Consider the following 16,458-nt stretch of genomic DNA (forward strand, 5'->3'; position numbering starts at 1 on the left):
TGTGTTGCTACCAGATACCGCTCATTGATTCATTTTCTCGGGCCCACGAACATGACTATTCCTTTCAAGTAAACAGTAAATACGCAAAATGTATTGCTCAAAGTCAAATCCCCTACTTTGGTATAGCTTGGCTCCGCAAGTTTTCTTATAGTTGTTGATGATGACACAACTTCTTTTTGGCAGTCCTAGTTTCATTTCTTACAAGCACACAATGACCACTTCATTAAAATTAATTACCAGAAAATTTCCTCTTATCAGAGATTTTTATCCAAACAATCACCCTGTGAGAACTAATTATTTGCTATGTTTACTTTCTATGCAAATTGAATTTGGAGTTGATTGTCCTACAAAGCAATTTCATCGAGAGCAGAGGGCAAAACAAATGGGTTCTGAATAGTTTCTTACTTATGTTAAGAGATCCCATGAGACTAATCATTTAGAAATATGATCCTGAAATGGTCAATCTACTACAGTCATCTCCAAAAAAAGAAATCAGGAAATGTTGTTCTAAGCCAAAAATAACTTGTCAGTAGAAATAGTTGTCACTATTATTACGAAGTGCATAGATAACATCAAAGGAGAAAATCCACTAACAAACACATTCTCCAAGATACATGGATGGCGGAATGTTCTTGCCACAAAAAGAAAAAGAAGAAGAGAAAACATAGGATGGATTTCGTAAGAAAGATTAGATCAATTCTTTTTGCCAAGCATCAAGTCTATCAATAAAGTTTCACCGACATACTTTATTTAAGAGAAAAATCCATGCAATGCATCTGTAAGATAATAGTAATAAGGTTATAAACTTGTATCCTATGTCAATTTTAACTTAAATATTGATTGTATTAATTAAAGAAATCGATATGGTTAAGTTAATTCATTTGTTTTTATTTATGTATAGTTTTGTTATAATTGTTACATGAAATTGTGGAGATAGATAAAATTTTGTACAGACTTAATTTATGAATGATATTGCGGGTATGATCAATAGCAACGAGAAATAAAAACTCACTAAAAGACACATTGTCCAAGACATGAAAGTTAGAAGGTCTCACAAAACTAATTCATCATACAATACCTATCCTGAAAAAAGTTCATGATCTCCCTTGAGCTTAACGTTGATTTTTTTTTCTTTTGGTTTAAAAGTTTACCATCTAAGTTTAATACAAAAAATTCCATGCAATGAATGAGCCTCATATTGGTCATGTATAGACGATCTAAAGCATAAAAAGTATAGTTAGTTTTTCTAAGTTTATTTATGTTCATTTCTCTTCTTAAAAACAAAGAGGTTCACGTACTTAGAAGGCAGGGCAACTAATAAAGCTTCCCAAGATGGTTGTGGACCAACTAGAGGTGTCAATTTGAACTTTTAATTTTTGTTTTTCATAAATTTTGTGTTTCATTCATTTTGAATTTTTTTAACTTGAAACATTTTAAATCTCACAGCATACAAATCCTGACATATAATTCAAATATAATCTTTCATAATTTTCAAATACAATTAACATCTTGAATTATAATTGAGAAAGAACAAAAAATATATATTTTTACTTCCAATGAGTACATTGAACGCGCTCATAGCAAAAGGTAAGTTGAGTAAACAATAGCCCCTTCGCTTGGAACCACATTTCATTCGAACTTTGAGCTAGTGCAATGGTTAATGTTGACCTAAAATAGAAGTGCAAAAGCCTGAAGACTTTTAATGTGCAATTTTTGTAGTCATTCCAACACCGGTGGTCGAGGAAAAATATCGACCATTATTTGAAGCCACATTAAAAGGTGATTGGAAAGCGGTCAAGAAAATCCTCAATGAAGATTGCGAAGCAATGACGGCTAAAGTAATGACCATAGGAAATAAATCTAGTATTGTGCTTGATGTTGCAATTATGACCGCACAAGATCAATTGGTCGAGAACCTGGTCAAGTGGTTGTCTCCAAAAGTTGATGTTTCCATTATCACGAGGGCCCTCTATGCTGCTGCTCGGAGAGGAAGAGTGAGGATGGTAAAGGCATTAGTGGACAAAGTTGATGCTAGACCTGAAATAATACCCATTGCCCTATTGTCTGCTACTACATATGCTCCTATGCAAAAGGAGGTTATCTGGTACCTGGCCAGGCGTACAACATCCACCCCCCATTATCTTACCATGACCCATCTTATCAACGCCGGCCATTTGGGTAGGATTTTATGCTCACTCGTCTGATCTCATTTCCTTTATTGTTTACTTGAACTAACTTTTTTGTTGTTGTGTCCCAAAAGACATAGCCTTGTATTTAGCTCACCAATACCAAGACATGGTGACATCCGATTATACCAAAAACATTAGCCCATTCCGAGACTTGGCGAAGATGAGGTCTTGCTTCCCTAGTGGAGCTAGACTAAATTTTTGGGAAAAATTTATTTATAAATGTAGGTACTTCTTGTGTTTCTTTGGTTACATACGTACAATTCAAGCAACTCTATCTCCATGGTGTCCACTTTATCTGTTCCGATTTTTAGGCATCCCTCTATGCTTGGTCGATTCATCATTTGACAAACCCGAAGGCACGAAGATGGCTCAAGGTACAAAGGGCAGGAAGTATGAGATCAGGATTTTAGCTTTAACCTTCCTCTTGTTCAACTTATTTAGATGAAAACAATCTTTACTCTAATAGGAAAATTGACGCATTGTGCTTTTATGGGCAACTTGACAGTCACATGAGCCTTTTCGTTAATCTGCTTATTGGATGGATTAACACGACAAAACGCACATCATCTAGGGATCCTATTGAAAAAGTTAAGGGACAAAGACTACATCTACATATACAAAGTAACATCTAAACCATGATGTATGGCACAAATTAGTATCTAATATAACATTTGTAAAGTTACTTGAGAAGTTTTAGTCAATGTCAAATTGCCAAGTAGAATTTTTGATAATTGAAGATTTGGATTTCAGGTCATAGAGGTTGATTGATCCAAGTTGTTTCCTCATACATTCAAGCATTATTAAGGGTGCATTTGTTTCACAAAAAATTAATAATTTGGAAAATATTTTCATAAAACCGATTGCTTGTAACGCTTATAAAAATTAATGAACGAAAATATTTTCATTTTCCACAAAAATATTTAGACATAAATTGTTGTCTATAATGAAAATATTTTTTATTGACTAATTAATTCAAGCAATACAAGCGATCAGTTTTAGGAAAATGTTTTTCAAATTATTCGTTTTCTACGAAATAAACGGAGTCTAAATGTAATTACACGTGCAATTTTCACATCATGAGTGTGATATTTATCTTTTTGTTTGTCCTCAATTCCTACTTTGCTGACACGATTCTTCTCTCCTCTTCGTGGCGGTAATACTAGCATTTAAGTGGCTCAAGACATCACTGTGGAATCTTGCCACACGAACAGGTACATGAAACGCCATTGTATCAAAAGACCTTATTTTATAGTGTAAATTGATACTTTTAGTATATCCTTTGAGATCATATTTACTAATATGGACCCGCTCTCAATTTGTATATCATGATACAATTCGATTTGATTTAATTCAATTCAAAGTCTAAATGATATGTATCTATTAGGTGAATCTGTAAAAATACTCAAACGAAAACAGATCAAACCGTCGTTAAATCTATCCATTCTTCAAAGAAAAAATAACTCTTTTTTTCACATGACATTGCGTGTGTTCAAATATAAATCCATATGTTTTCTAATGCATGCATTTTGATTTTCAAGCCATATGAAGTTTGCTTTCTCGATTAATATCTTAAATCCATCATTTTTTTCTCCACAATGGTATATACATAAGAACACAATGCAAACACGAAAGCCTCTTCGAATTACGTGAGGAAATTTGCTTATTTGGTGTTACATGCAGCTTTTATCAAAAGGTTCGGAGAATCAAAGTGGAGGCACAAATGCTCACTTGACTTTGCAAATCTAGCTCTTATGGAGATGAAGACTCGTATGGGAACTCCCAAGACAGTCAAGTTTTTATTGACTTCAGGCATTATCCTTGACGCTGCATCTCGAGAAATCTCTGAAATTGTTGAGTTATGTCTTCAGCATTTTCCGGAGTTGATGTGGGAAAAAAGTTTCACGAAAGAACTGATAAAAGAAGTAGTGAATGGACGGCATGTTGAGTTGTTTAGACTAGTGAACGAACACAACGCAATTCCACATTTTACTGACAGTTTATGGTCGAACCATGTCCTGATGACGGCTGTGACCGAATGGTCACCAAGATGTGTATCCCCAAATGCTTCTGGAGCAGCTTTTCTTATGCAGAGGGAGATTCAGTGGTTTAAGGTTAGTTCACTTTATTTGCTCGCCACCCTTTTCTGCTCTTTAATTTACATTTACATTGATATGCGTCATTTATTTTTCTACAGGCACTGGAAGATAGGAGCTTTCCTTCTTGTAAAAGCAGGAAATTGATAGAAAAGAAAGAAGAGAGAGGAAAAACATACTGGGAAGTTTTTGAAGAGCAACACCAAGAATTGCTCAAAGAGGCAAGGCAATGGGTGAATGAAACATCATCATCATGTAGTGTCGTCGCAACTCTCATCATTACGGTAACTTTCGCTACAGCTTTCACTATACCTGGGGGCAACGAGGGCAGTGGTGTGATCCCAATCTTTCTAAAGAAGGGCCCATTCATGGTATTCGCAGTTGGAGACGCTCTCGCTCTCTTCTCCTCTATCACTGCCACTTTGATGTTCTTGACTATCCTAACTTCACGCTACGCAATCGAAGATTTCCTCCACTCACTACCGAGAAAAATGATACTAGGCCTCACTTTTCTTTTCCTCTCTTTGGTCTTTATGCTGGTGGCATTCGGCTCTGCTCTTACAATCATCCTGCGCGAACAATTGAAGTGGATTTACATCCCAATTACTTTGTTGGCTGCCATACCTGCCATATTGTTCGCAATCCTACAAATTCCCTTGTATTTTGAAATGTTTGAATCCACCTATCGGTCCCACCTCTCCCGTCCCTTGAAGCTTTGGAAATGATCTTTGCTATTATTGGACAAGGACATTCGTGACGTGAACTTTGTTTCCACGCGTTACTATGTGTGAAATGTGACTATCATGGTATTCACTTTGTAAGAGTTTACTAAATTAATTGAGATTGTAATTTACCATTTTACGTGATTTATCTAATAAGGTAATGTCGCGACCGAACTCCCGCTTTTTATAACAAAAGAGGGGGGCTCGCCTGGTACGTGCTAAGTCTAGGTTTGGGACTTAACTCGGGCTCTCCCAAGCCCATACCATATCGCGACTTAGGGTTTAAGTTTTTAACATGCAGGTGATTTATATCAAGGAGTCGCCACTAATCGATTTGGGGAGGGTCGATTAGAAACCCAAATAGGGTGATGGGAGAATCACCCTATTCCTGCGAACCAGAGATTAACTGAGTTCGGGGACTTGGTTACACTAGTTAGATAACTAATGCCCTTTCGGTACCTTTTTACCCTGTTCATTTCTGAAAATATTTGTCAAGCAGTTTGGATTGATTTTAGGACCTTTCTCCTAACATGTGAGGTGATCAAGCGAGTGCATAATCAAAAACGATCGGCAATCAGGAACACAACAATTCATGCAGCCTAAGGTTCTAACCTTAATTGAGTCAGATGACATTTAAAACACAACAATTCATGCGATTGTATTGAAACACGTATAATAATACAACGGTAATAAAAACTAACATGCAAAATACTACCGCGCAACCTCAGGCTTATTTAATTTAAACAAGACAAAAACATGCATAATAATATCACATTAAATTAAAACAACAAATATATCACATAATTAAAAAAATCTATTTTTTTTTTGAAATTTTTTTTTTCGAAAAAAAAAAAAATATAATACAGAAAAAAAAATTCCTTTAAAATTTTATATATATATATATATATTTTTATATTTTTTTCGGCAAAAAAATAATAATAATACAAAAAAAAATTAAATTTTTTTAAATAAAATAATATTATATTATATTAAAAACGGGTCGAGTTGGTCAGGTCCGACCCGGGTCAACGGATCCGACCCGGGCGTTGTACCGGGTCGGTCGGAACGACCCGGGTCAACGGACCCGACCCGGGCGTTGACCCTGGTTGGGTCGGCTAAACCGGGTCAGCCCGACTCGACGAGCAGCCGCCGGCGAAGCCAAAAAACGACCCCTCGCCAGCCGACCCAGGCCTAAGCCGCCCCCAAATTGGCTTCTGGGAACACCACCGAGCCTCGCCGACCAGCTGGGTCGCCGTCCGACCGCCGCTCGCCGGCCGGCGAGCAATAAAAAAAAAACAGCCTCTTTGAGGCATTTTATCGAACACACGGTGAACGGCTCAAAAAAAGGGAATCCCGACTTGTTTCGAGGCCTCGCCGTCCTCCGGACAATCATTCTTACCTTTGTCGACAACGCGCGGACGGCGGGGGACGGCGGTGTGGGCCGGGACTCGCGCGAAACGGCCGGCGCGGCTCCCGGCCAAACCGGGAGCAAAAACAGGGGAAAACAGAGTGATTCGGGCCGGGGGACGACTCACTGATCGAGGCTGCTTCGGGATGGTTTTCCGACGGCTTTGCGGGCGACAATACGGCTACGGGTACCTGCAAAACATACCCACCGATCCTCCTTCTCTCTCTTTTCTCTCGGTCTCTCTCTCTATTTCTCTGTTTTTCTCTTTAGTTGGCCGACCGGGGGTGCTTCCGGGGGTTGCTAGTCGGCTTGCTGGTGATGACGAGGCCGGCTGGGACCTGCAAGACCCTCCGAGGCTCCTCTCTCTTCTCGGTTTCTCTCTGATTCTCTCTGGGTCTCTCTCGGACTCTCTGTTTTCTCTCCGTTTCTCTCTCTGCTCAAACCGACCGAGAAAGACCGCCCCCTCTCTCTCTCTCTCTCTGGCCTATATAGGCCGACGACCACGCTCACTCTCTGCTCCGTTGCGTCTGTTGACGACGGCCTGCACCGGCCTACGCCCCTTGAAGACTTTTATGGCCATTTAGGTCGGTGCAGGGGCTGCTCTGACACGCGGAAAACAGTGGGGAGAAGGAGAGAGAGAGATGGCTGGGAAATGGGGAAGACGGGACTGGCCTCATTAGCGTGTTTCTTCGGCTTCCCCTGACCGGATGGGGACAGCGCGGGGTTGCTCCGCCGCTCATCGCTCTGTGTCAGCGGCAGAGGAGAACAGGGGAGAGAAAAGGACCGCTCGGCGCAGGGGGGAAGAAGGAAGAGAAGGGGCTGGGCCGGGCCAGGGCCAGCCGCGTGGGGGGAAAGAAGAAGGAAAAAAAAAGAAAAGCGGGCTAGGCTTGCGGGGGGAAAAGAAAAGGAAAAGAAAGAAGAGTGGGCCGGGGCCCATGCGGGAAAAAGAAAAGGAAAAAGAAAAGGGCCGGGTCGGCCCGGCCCCGACCCGGCCAGACTCGATTTTTTTTCAAATTTTTTTTTAAAAACATTCTAATAGATCCTATTAATGCAAATGTGCCTAATTTCTATATGCAATGCATTTAAATAAAAATATTTTTTTGTTTTAGGAATTAAAGAAATTTAACTCCTAAATTTTGTGTAAATAATTTTTGGGCAAATTAAAAATAGGTGTCAACAGCTGCCCATCTTTGAAGGTGAGCTCGCAAAGGTTGAGTTCGCAGAGGTCGCATTCAAAGATAAAATGACACCTAAATTTGGCCCATGCATGGTCAATGAATGCTATTTTTGGCGAGACCGTGAGTTCCATTTTTATGATGCGATAAGATGATGCATGCTAAATCAAATAAAAACATACCTGGGGCTACTTACCTTGCCGAAGGGTAGAGTAATTCCAGATAGTTGATATTGTATGTCGAGAACCCGAACCTGTCTTCGGTCGCCTTGACGAGAGAAATGGTTTGTCTAGGACCCGAACCTTTCTTCGGTCGCCTTGACTGGGGAAATCTTTTGTCTAGGACCCGAACCTTTCTTCGGTCGCCTTGACTGAATTTCGTTTGTCTAGGACCCGAACCTTTCTTCGGTCGCCTTGACTGGGGCGCCTAACGGCTTTGGTGAACAGAGGATCGGTCCAATGTTCAAGGGGTACCTAGGGGTCTTCGCCCGAGGATTTGATGATTTGCCTGATGGGTCCTCGCCAGCAGGTCTTGAAAAGACTCAAACGATGAGCACCTAGGGGTTCTCGCCCGAGGATTTGTTGGTTTGCATAGTGGGTCCTCGCCATCAGGTCTTGAAAAGGCTCAAACGATGAGCACCTGGGGGTCCTCACCCGAGGATTTGATGGTTTGCCTGGTGGGTCCTTGCCAGCAGGTCTTGAAAAGGCTCAAACGATGAGCACCTGGGGGCCCTCGCCCGAGGATTTGATGGTTTGCCTGGTGGGTCCTTGCCAGCAGGTCTTGAAAAGGCTCAAACGATGAGCACCTGGGGGTCCTCGCCCGAGGATTTGATGATTTACCTGGTGGGTCATTACCAGCAGGTCTTGAAAAGGCTCAAACGATGAGCACCTGGGGGTCCTCGCCCGAGGATTTGATGTGAACAGGGGGGTCAGTCCCATGCTCAGAGGGTAAACAACGGGGTCAATCCGATATTCAGAGGGTGAATAACGGGGTCAATCCGATGTTCAGAGGGTGAACAAAGGGGTCAATCCGATGTTCAGAGGGTGAAACAACGGGGTCAATCCGATGTTCAGAGGGTGAACAACGGGGTCAATCCGATGTTCAGAGGGTGAACAACGGGGTCAATCCGATGTTCAAAGGGTACCATAATAATTGTAGGTACATGATTTTTTTGAACTGGGCATGGGTAGAATATACTTACCTGGGCACGTTCCAGCCTCTTAAGGGCGTTTCTCCTGTCAGACAAGTTTTTGTGCAAAGACATATGCATTCATCGGAGAAATAGACAACTAAGGCTATTTCAGAATATCATATGAAATATCTTGACCAGCTGATCAAGATGCTTTTCTTTTTTCAAAGGAACACCTTGTTTACCTTCTGGATATTTTGAAAAGAATTTTGATGAAATACCTGGGATTTCTTACCCGGAGGTTTGATGGTTCATCCGCTGAATACCCGACCTTTTTCGGGGCATCTCTCTTTGGATGATAATGAGGGCTTCTCCAGTGCCTGAATTTTCATGTTCTATCACTGGGGATTAGAACTCTGAGCTGCAAAAGCATGCTGTGTCAATTCCACTTGGGGAATAGAAGAAATTTTTTGTGACATCTTTGGACACGCTCCAAAGGTCACATGTTCTTTGAGTCTTTGAGGATATTTTACCTGTCAAAGAGGGTTAGCGCAAACATGCATGCATTCATCAAGGATAGACAAGCTGGGCTATTCCAGAATGTGTATTTGAAAGTTTATGCATAATGATTTTACCATGTTTGCATCACCAAACATCCACCAAGGGTCAATCAAGACAATTTTCGCTTGGGAGGTGTACTTCTCGAGATGCTGAACGAGGGATCCTCAGTAAAAAAGGACTTTCCACTCGCTCTCATTGAAAATGGCTATTTGTCCCGTCCATTAATGCGGGAACATCGAAAACACTCAATCTGACCGTTATCACATCCGCAAGGGTCTGAGTTTTCTTGCAAGCGGTACAACGCTGCCAATCTGAGAGGTCTTCTTCAGGGTCATAATGTAGGCTTGGTCAATGGCTTAACGAAGGAGACTGTCCGAGTCAAGGCCATGAAAGAAAATATTCTGCAATCATCTCCGGGTTTACAAGTCAAGAATCCTGCAAAACGAGATAGAAATAGTCTTGCTCGCACTTCCTCGAGCGTTGTTTATAAACATTTGAAATTCCACGTTAAATCAAGTGCCCTAGTCAGAAGAGACTTCATGAGGGATGTAACGTGGGCTCAGTTCACAGGTTGAGAAACGAAAGGATCGTTAGGCTAAAAAATGTGTGTAAGGGTGAAAGTTGGTGATCATCTTGGCGTTGTCACCTGTCTTTTTCTTCACTGTCAGGATCCTCTTGGACAATTTCCTGGAGTAATTTGGCGCCTTGGCTTCTTGGACTTTTGTCCAATAATTGCAAATTTGCTTGGGCATACAAATTCCTTTACAGTCGGAATTTACTTTTTGATTGCTTTTTGTTTGTGGGCATTGACCTTGCTTTTACCAGGCACACTGCTTTTTCATGTCCCTAGTTTTCAGCATTTTTTTGCTGTTCTTTTGGTGTTGTCAGGACTAGCCTAAACAAGTTTGAACAGAACAATATTGTTTGGCTCTTGGGGTCTTCATCTTCATTCGGTATTCTGGGCCCTGACGCTCAAACTGTGGTGACTTTTGCCTTGCCCCGGTATAGGGGATGATCACCAACTGGGTTGGTACGAAATGAAATCGACGGCTCAATTGGGCTAGCAAGGGATATAAGTGTATGGGATAGAAGAAGAATTGCTCTTCGTCATCCTAGGGCATTTAAATTATCGCGAGAGTTCATCCGCAATAAAAACACTCGAAGATTAATGCAAGTGAGAGCAAGAAAATTTCTATACATCTTTTCACCTTGTGCGAGCTGTTGCAGCCGATGATCATAGAAAATTTTAGATATTACAAACTCCTCATCCTTCTTGTCTTGCTCAGTGACAACATCACTGTTATCAATAAGATATTGGCATTTTGGACAGGTTTTAGTTTGCTGCTCCTCTCTTGACAAAGCCCTCTTAGCCTCGACCATCCTGCCGCCGATAGTGTGCTTGTCCTGGAGGACCCCGTCGAGGGTCGCCGGATCCGTGAAGATGACGAAACCGAGATCAAGGGGGCGATGATCGAAAAGGGGAGGAACACTCATCTTGCTTCATCTGCATTGGAATTCTCCCTGTGATGCCGATTTACCTCAAGCTGCCCCAATGTGGGGTGGTTCTTGACAGGGGTAATTTAAAAGGAACCTCCGAGTGTATGGGCTCAAATGGTTAAGCAAAGGATAAACAATAGTGTATGGGGTAGAGAAATGAACTGCCTCTTGTCATTTTGGCTACCGTACCTTATGCGAGAAATCCCTTTACCTTGTAGAAATGAAACCTTTTCGCTCATCTTGCAAGGGTTTGGTACTTGAGAATGTGTATAGACTAAAGATTGCCTCTCATCATCTTGACATACCTCGTTCAATACATCGGAGCAGTTCGACACCATTCGTCGAATTATCAAAATTTTCTCAGGGAATTGGTGAATTAAACAGGTAAAATTACCATGCAAAATCACTCTCAATTAAACAGGTAAAATTACCATGCAAAATCATTCTCAACGTAATGCACTTGAGGAAGATAACAATATCCATTTTCTTTAATTATTTCTTCTTTCTTGTTTCTTTCCACTCTTATGAGGAGTTTTTTAGGGAAAGAGATACTTACCTATGCTGCAATAGTATGATATACCTGTAAGGTAATAAGGAAGACAGTGTTAATGAACGGCTCTTTGAGGGACGGGAATTGGAAACGATACAACATTACCCTTCGTAATTCCCTTCATTTGAGAATAAATTGACAACTCCTTGAGTTTTTTCGGATGTTGATAATTCCCTCCTGACAAAAACGGGAGCTTATGTTAGAAATGAGAGCATTGAGGGTAAATTGGGAACGATACAAACTACCCTTCTTCAATTTTGCCTTCAAAGTTAGCAGAGTCTTTTCTCCTTTTTACTTTGTTCAGCCTTATCTGTCTCAGTCTGCTTCTCCATACTCTTGGTCTCGAAGCTCGAATGAAATCCTCTATAATTAGGGGTGTTTCCAAATAGAGGGTTCTATTGTCAGCGCATGCTGTGTCAATGCGGTTCCGGTACGTTGAAGAGTTTCTTGTAAATGCTCCGATTCCTGACTGCATAGGCATGTGCAATTGCTTGCATGGGGATCTTCGCAGCAAAGCTAATTTCTGCTTTAAAGGTTTTTGACGGATATGGGCGTGACTGCCATCGAGACTTCCATGGTTGTCAGGATCGGCCTTGACGCCATTTTGTCATGTGCGAAGTCTTTTCCAGCTGCTTGCATAGGATCTTTACTCAAATTTGTCCTACATAAAAGGAAAGAATGTGTCATTTCTATGCTAAAGTGGATGAACTTTAGGAACGAAATACACCCTTTTTTTATGGATTGGGGGATTGTATGCCCCCTAGTCTACTCTCCCAATTAAGCATTCCTTCGTTGTGTTTCATTCGAGAGGTCCCAACATTGGTGCTCTATCCGGATTGCTAGCACGTCAGAGTCTAGCATGTTCCCCAGTTCATTATCTGCAAAACAAAAAAAAGGGATGGAATGTCATTTCCACAATTTGTTAAGAAATAAGACATACTTTTTTTCTTTCAAAAGGGATAATCTTTTCTTGATCTGCCCCCGACTTTTGTACGAAATGATGTTTCGCTTATCATGGAGTCAAAGAATGCTCAGCATTCTTTTTGACTCTCTGGGGCTGATATCACCCACTGGTAGTAATGAGATTTGCCCTATGCTTCATTTGAAGGTTGGATGATCTTTGCTCGGACTGTCCCTATTGGATTAGTCGGTCTGCGATCATTATCAGGGTCTGATGTGCTCTTCAGTTTGTGTTATTTCCAAATGTCCCCTTTGTAATAACTAATCAAAAAGGAGTATGCTCTGAGACACGAAGTGAGCGAGTTAGAAAAACAAACAGGACTATGAGCATGTATACTTTTCCACCACCACTCTTTTTTGTCCTTTTGAAAAATGATAAAACGTTTGTTTTATTTTCAAAAGCTTAGAAACGAGGAAGCATGAGGAAGCCTAGGCCTCAAAACACTTTCCTTTACATGGCTGGATATCATCAACGGGCCGGTTTGGGATACTTCCTCAGGCCCTCAAAACAAAACATTTGTAATTCTTTTGAATAATTTAGGCGAATTACATTTGTTGGAATGGAAATTGCAATACTAAAATTCCAAGCATAATTACAAATTCAGAAAACTGGGAATCTTAGAAAACAACCGAGACTTTAGAAAGCAAGAAAAGCTCCCACATAGGAGGATTCAAACTATTAAATATGCCTATATTCTAAGGGAGGAAAATTGAGTCTTCAGTTTACTCAGTGATGACATCCGCGCCTCCTGCTTGATTGGGTGGTGCGTTGCGGAATGAAAACATCTTTGCATCCAACAATTTCTGGACCTTATTTTTCAAGACAACACAGTCATTGACGAAATGTCCCATTTCGCCCAAATGATAGTCACATGCCTTGGGGAGATCGTAGTTGGGGAAACGCTCAGGATTTTCACGCTTTGGTTCAGTGGAGAGCAGCCCTTTCTTCCGGAGTATTGACAGCATCTGAGACGGAGGTCCTGGGAGGGGAGTGAACTGTCTCCGGTTGTTTCGCTTTTGTGATGGAGGGATACTGGGTTTGTATTGTTCATGTTACATGAACTTTGGGCATAGGGTGCTCAATTCCTTAGGATCAGGGGACTCGTGGACATTGTCAAGTATGACATCTTTACCCTTTTGGTTGACACTGGAGGGCTCCATTTGAATCATCACCCCTGGTCTTGGATAACGAAGCGGAGTCATGGTGAGTTGGTCTAAGCGGATTGACAGATGTTCCACTTGTTTTGAGAGTTGTCGAAGAAAGGTGAAGACTTGCTTCATTTCGGTCTCCATGTCCGCCATACGAGTTGTCATATCTTTTTCAGCCATTTTTACTTAGCAGGTTGGTATAATTCGTAATTACCGGTTAAAAAAATGGCAACGAATGAGTATAAAATCTTATAAATGATCAGTCCATGACTTAGTCTAGTATTGCATCTGTCTATCATGTATTTTCTTTATTTGCAAAAATAGGGGAAGCAAAAAAGGTTTTTATTTATATTAACATTACAAACGGCGCCCCGGGTTCGAACCCCGGCCGCTCTGACCACCTTCACTCCCGGGTACCACCAGCCGGCGCCGGTAGTGTTACCTGGGTGCTTTTTTTATTTATACACAATTTTTTTCTTTTTTTAAAAACGACAAGAAATCGTATGGGAAAACAATGATTTGTAATGTGTTTATAAAAATAAAGGTACGAACTGGAAGTAAGTATTCTGAAAAAATTTTAGTAACTATTTCTTCCAAAACGATTACGGTATTAAATCCACAACTAACCTAGACTAATCATAGACCGACCGAAATATACAAAAATAAATAAATTGCAAAGTGCATGAATAGAAAACTTACTTTACTAGGAACCATGGCAATCACAGAGACATGCGCATGAGGAGTGAGGTTCGATTTCTATTTAGACTGGTTCAGCAAAATGAAATTAAAAGGGTGCCTGACCGTCGCAGTCTCGCGTTGGTGTCAAGTCCTTTTAACCTCGGCCAAATCGAAAGGAATATCTCATAGTCACGCGAATAGCGGCTAAAGATATTTCTTTGCGATTTTTAGAAATAAATTTCGGGAAAAGAAAGGCAACCTCTACATCGCGAGCTCGCGTTCGAGGTCGTATCTTTCTTAACACCATCCTAAAATGCCCTATTGCGGCCAGGTCCGGCAGCATGGTTGTGTGTGCAATAGTGTAGTGCTAAATCATTAAGGCATGCACAACGATTTACAAACAATCAATTTGAACCTACAAGAACAAATAACACCTTAATGTCAAGTTCATACCTGGAGTCCTTGCTGCCAAACAAAAATCATTTTGAACAGGATACAATTTTTTTGGCCTAAGTCCACTTTTAAAAAATGCAAGTCCCCAGTGGAGTCGCCAGTCTGTCGCGACCGAACTCCCGCTTTTTATAACAAAAGAGGGGGGCTCGCCTGCTACGTGCTAAGTCTAGGTTTGGGACTTAACTCGGGCTCTCCCAAGCCCATACCATATCGCGAGTTAGGGTTTAAGTTTTTAACATGCAGGTGATTTATATCAAGGAGTCGCCACTAATCGATTTGGGGTGGGCCGATTAGAAACCCAAATAGGATGATGGGAGAATCACCCTATTCCTGCGAACCAAAGATTAACTGAGTTCTGGGACTTGGTTACACTAGTTAGATAACTAATGCCCTTTCAGTACCTTTTTACCCTGTTCATTTCTGAAAATATTTGTCAAGCAGTTTGGATTGATTTTAGGACATTTCTCCTAACATGTGAGGTGATCAAGCGAGTGCATAATCAGAAACGATCAGCAATCAGGAACATAACAATTCATGCAGCCTAAGGTTCTAACCTTAATTGAGTCAGATGACATTCAAAACACAACAACTCATGCGATTATATTGAAACACGTATAATAATACAACGGTAATAAAAACTAACATGCAAAATACTACCGCGCAACCTCAGACTTATTTAATTTAAACAAGACAAAAACATGCATAATAATATCACATTAAATTAAAACAACAAATATATCACATAATTAAAAAAATCTCTTTTTTTTTTGAAATTTTTTTTTCGAAATATATATATATATATATAATACAGAAAAAAAAAATTTCTTTAAAATTTTTTATATATATATTTTTATATTTTTTTCGGCAAAAAAAAATTAAAATTTTTTTTAAAATAAAATAATATTATATTATATTAAAAATGGGTCGGGTCGGTCAGGTCCGACCCGGGTCGGACCAGCTGAACCGGGTCGGTCGGAACGACCCGGGTCAACGGACCCGACTCGGGCGTTGACCCGGGTCGGGTCGGCTGAACCGGGTCGGGTCGGCTGAACCGGGTCGGCCCGACTCGACGAGCAGCCGCCGGCGAAGCCAAAAACGACCCCTCGCCCGACCTGTGCCTAAGCCGCCCCAAATTGGCTCTGGGAACACCACCGAGCCTCGCCGACCACAAATTGGTCGCCGTCTGACGCCGCCGCCGCCGGGCGAGCAATAAAAAAAAACAGCCTCTTTGAGGCATTTTATCGAACACACGGTGAACGGCTCAAAAAAAGGGAATCCCGACTTGTTTCGAGGCCTCGCCGTCCTCCGGACAATCATTCTTACCTTTGTCGACAACGCGCGGACGGCGGGGGATGGCGGTGTGGGCCGGGACTCGCGCGAAACGGCCGGCGCGGCTCCCGGCCAAACCGAGAGCAAAAACAGGGGAAAACAGAGTGATTCGGGCCGGGGGACGACTCACCGATCGAGGCTGCTTCGGGATGGTTTTCCGACGGCTTTGCGGGCAACGATACGGCTACGGGTACTTGCAAAACATACCCACCGATCCTCCTTCTCTCTCTTTTCTCTCGGTCTCTCTCTCTATTTCTCTGTTTTTCTCTTTAGTTGGCCGACCGGGGTGCTTCCGGGGTCAGCCTGGCCGGCTTGCCGGTGACGACGAGGCGGGCCGGGACCCGCAAGACCCTCCGAGGCTCCTCTCTCTTCTCGGTTTCTCTCTGATTCTCTCTGGGTCTCTTTCGGACTCTCTGTTTTCTCTCCGTTTCTCTCTCTGCTCAAACCGACCGAGAAAGACCGCCCCCTCTCTTTCTCTCTCTCTGGCCTGTATAGGCCGATGACCACGCTCACTCTCTGCTCCGTTGTGTCTACTGACGACGGCCTGCACCGGCCTACGCCCCTT

General features: G+C 41.8%; 1 pseudogene; it reads left to right on the top strand.

Annotated features, from left to right (window-relative positions):
* Positions 1-1,712: 1,712 nt before the first annotated feature.
* Positions 1,713-5,007, top strand: LOC115663952 (uncharacterized; annotated as a pseudogene).
* Positions 5,008-16,458: the final 11,451 nt, after the last annotated feature.

The sequence above is a fragment of the Syzygium oleosum genome, unplaced genomic scaffold (genome assembly GCF_021117445.2).
Source record: "Syzygium oleosum isolate NSW1041296 unplaced genomic scaffold, Sole_v2.1 Sole_v2.17, whole genome shotgun sequence".
Lineage (NCBI taxonomy): Eukaryota > Viridiplantae > Streptophyta > Magnoliopsida > Myrtales > Myrtaceae > Syzygium > Syzygium oleosum.